Source organism: Cryptomeria japonica, chromosome 8 (genome assembly GCF_030272615.1).
Source record: "Cryptomeria japonica chromosome 8, Sugi_1.0, whole genome shotgun sequence".
NCBI classification, from domain to species: domain Eukaryota; kingdom Viridiplantae; phylum Streptophyta; class Pinopsida; order Cupressales; family Cupressaceae; genus Cryptomeria; species Cryptomeria japonica.
Window position 1 is genome coordinate 157,855,105 of NC_081412.1, and position 3,860 is coordinate 157,858,964.

Genomic DNA, 3,860 nt, shown 5'->3' on the forward strand with positions numbered 1-3,860 from the left:
ATTATTATTATTATTATTATTATTATTATTATTATTATTATTATTATTATTATTATTACTACTACCTACAGCCTACAACCCTAAATGCCTAATGCCCATTAGCTACATTCAAGAATCCAAAAAACCTACTATAGAGGCTAACTGCTACCAGTATACCTAACTACCACCCTCCTAATTTTACTACAATAACAAAATTCAGGCAAATGCCTATTGATGATGCCAAAATTCAGAAAACTAAAACAAAAGGAGAGATAGCCCCAAAGGCTCAGACAAAACCAGCATCCATCTCCTCTAGCACCACTACCTTAGGTTCACTATCCTCCTCCTCCTCTAATTCAAATTCCAAATCCCCAAATTCTAATTTCATTTAATTTCATTAATTCTTCTAGTTTCATATAATTTCATTGATTCTCTAATTTCATTAACTCTTCCAAACTCTTCTAAATTCAATTACATGTGCATGATTTCAAAAATCAAATTGAAAATCAAAGTCAAGTTCTAAATATATTCAAATACTAAATTGAATTTAAAATAAATTTAATTATTTGAATTAAATCTCATGCAAAGATTAAATTGAAATCTAAGTTAAAGTGTAAGCACATGCTAAATTAATTAATTCAATCAGTCAATTAATTAAATCATTATCTCTCCAATCTCTATTTCCATCTTCTAGTTAGCTTTTTCTAAATAAAGCTTTCTTTGTCATCCTCTTAATTTCTTCCAATCATTCTTTTTCTTCCCTCAGTTAGCTTTTTCTCAATCAGTTAACTCCTTTAATCAATTCAATCTATTTTGTTTCACCTCTAAATCAACAGTTCCACTATCAATTTTCATGTGAGCTCACTTGAGTTCCACCTCTTGATCAATATGTTCCACCTTTCAATCAATCCTCTCCAATAATCTATAAATTGAGCATTCAATCTTCATTTTCAACAATCACAAACTTTGAATCTTTGTGTCAGTTGCAGGTTTGTAGCGCAATATCTGAGAGCCATCATACCATAGAGAAGAGAAAAATAATGGAAGCTATATGCAATCATGGAATAGGGAGTTTTGATTAATATATTTTACATTCCTATTACTTATTTGAATTATTTCGTTGTCTATTTGTTTAATTCTTTGATTAGATAGGGATTCATGATTTCCCTTTACTTCTAATTGATATATTTTATAAAGATGATTTTACATATGACATTTTGGTGAACCCAACATGAATGACAACTAATTAACCTTCTTTATTTTTTGTGTTATTTTTGCAAATCGTACATATTTTTTCCTTTTTTGCAGGTTGCATGGATTTCAAAAAAAGATCTCTTCGTCACGCATTCACGTTTACATCATTATGCAATCGCATAGATAGGACTATGCAATCAACCTTTTGGGGTCACGCAATCAACCTTTCAGCGTCACACAATCGCCCTATCAATATCACGCAATCGACCTTTCAGGATCACACATTCGCTCTGATATTATTACGCATTCGTTCGAAAAACTGTTGTTTTGTTATTTTTAATCTTATTTCCTTGTTGTTCTCTGATCTGTCTAATTCTGCATGAAATTCAGTAAATCTAGAAACAAATTATTTTTATTGCATATTTTTGTTATAACTATTTATGGCATGTAAGGTACCATTCAGGATTTCAGGTTCCAGAAGGATAAAGGAACAAAGAAGGTAGGCCAGAAACTATCAGCGAATTCTCAACCCAGAAAAGAAGATACAAGATTGGGAAGATCAACCAACCATCAATAGATACAACAACTTAGTTCTCTCATATCGGGTGAAATGTGACTTGATTAACATTGAATGGATGATGAGAGATCTAGCTAGGGCTTCACAATCTGTTTTGCAGGTTTCTAATCAAATTTAGTTTCAATTTTTATTTTCTTATGTTATCTGCCCGTGTGTAATGCAATCACCTTGTTATCATCACACAATCGACCTGTTAGGATCATGCATTCACTCTGTCAGTATCATGAAATCGATCTTACAAGATTACACAATCGCGTAGGTATCATCATGCATTCATTTCTGTTATTTTTGAGTTCTCTATTTTTTGTTGATTTGATTTTACTGCTAATCATCTATTTGCATCCAGTGGCGAATTTACAGAAAGGATCATATTAGTATTAGATCAATTACACTCATGCTCTCACACTTCATCTTTTGGTGCTTAAAATTAACATTGGTTAAAATTGACATGCATGCATAACCACTTCAATTTGGGCTTAAAATTAACATTGGTTAAAATTGACATGCATGTATAACACTTCAGTTTTGGGCTTAAAATTAACATTGGTTAAAATTGACATGCATGTATAATAGTTCAATTTGGGATTAAAATTAACATTGGTTAAAATTGACATGCACATGTGTATTCAACACCTCAATTTGGGATATAAAATGAACGTGAATAAGGCTGCATATAGATTAAATCACATTTGATTTTTCTAAGGGAAAGAACTTTTATCATGTTTGGGGTGGACCTATTGTTGCATTAACTAACTTTCCACCCACCTTCGGGGTCTTGGGAGAAAGGAAGGAGGTGACAACGACACTCAATCTTATTTTATTCCACGTAGAGAGGGGTATCTTTGACTAGGGATTTCATCACCCCATAGACATACATTGAATTCAGATGCATTGGGGATATCATCTCTCCCGATGTACTCTCGAGCGGGTTTTTCGAGCCGCTATATAAACATACTAGTCAGGTAGATAGAGTGTTGAGTGAATTCGACGTATGTGGGGGCCTTCTCTGCACCGATAAGCTCAACTAAAGTATTAAGTGGCTTTCTCTGAGAATCCATCATTGGATCGAGATCCCTTGAAATTTTATAATAAGAACCAACTTAGTAGCCCAAAATCCTACATTTAGTGATTCCGGGAGTGCGGATCATACCCCATAGATACCCCTCATGTACCTTGCATTATGAGACAAAAACCCCTCAGTGATAAGATCTTCGGATCTTCGAGGTAAGAGAGACTAGCATGCCTGAGAAGTGTGTGCCATGGAGTAGAGCCAATGCTGCAAGACTATCTATCTGTTCATCTTGTTTCAGTATTTTGTTGCGGGGGCCTCATTGAATGGTGTTCTCTTTCTAGCCTAAGATTGTCTTTTGTGTCTTTTTATGTATCGTTGAATCAGACCAGTATTGCATCAGTTATTTGGGCTATTTTAGGCCATATCCTGCATATCTCTAAATTTTTTGAGATTGTTTGAAAACTAGTTCAGTCAGCTATATTTACCTCCAAGAAATTGTTCTCAAACTTGGAAAAACACAAAACTTGTCCTACACACAGAGTTACTGAAAACAAAGTCCTTTATGAAACGTGAGACAGTCCTACAAACTCAAGGTTTTACATACTTGTGACCATAGGTAGTCCTTGCATAGTCATTATTTACATCCTTATTATCATCTGTAGTCCTTGCATAGTCCTCATTTACGTCCTTACTATCATCCTAAGTCCTTGCAAAGTCCTCATTATCATCCTCATATAAGTACTTGTCTAGACCTCATATACGTCTATCTTAGTCCATCATCATTTGCATAATCATCCTACAAAGTCATAGCATACATCTTAATGGGTCTCCTAGGTGATGGTCTGCTCCCTTTCGAGAAACCTAATCTAGTGCCAAATGGCGGCCAATGAGAAATCATTGAAGGTCTAGCTAACTTAGCCTAGGACTCAAGGAGAAATGCACCCCAGTATATAGGAGTCGAGTACGAGATAAGTATTGAGTATAAAATTGCTCGTAGGATTGATAGAGAAATTATTGTAGAACGTCTAAGAGAAGATTTTGAAAAACTTGCACTAGAGAAATCCCGAAATACTCAAAATCCCAATAGAGAGTCTAGTC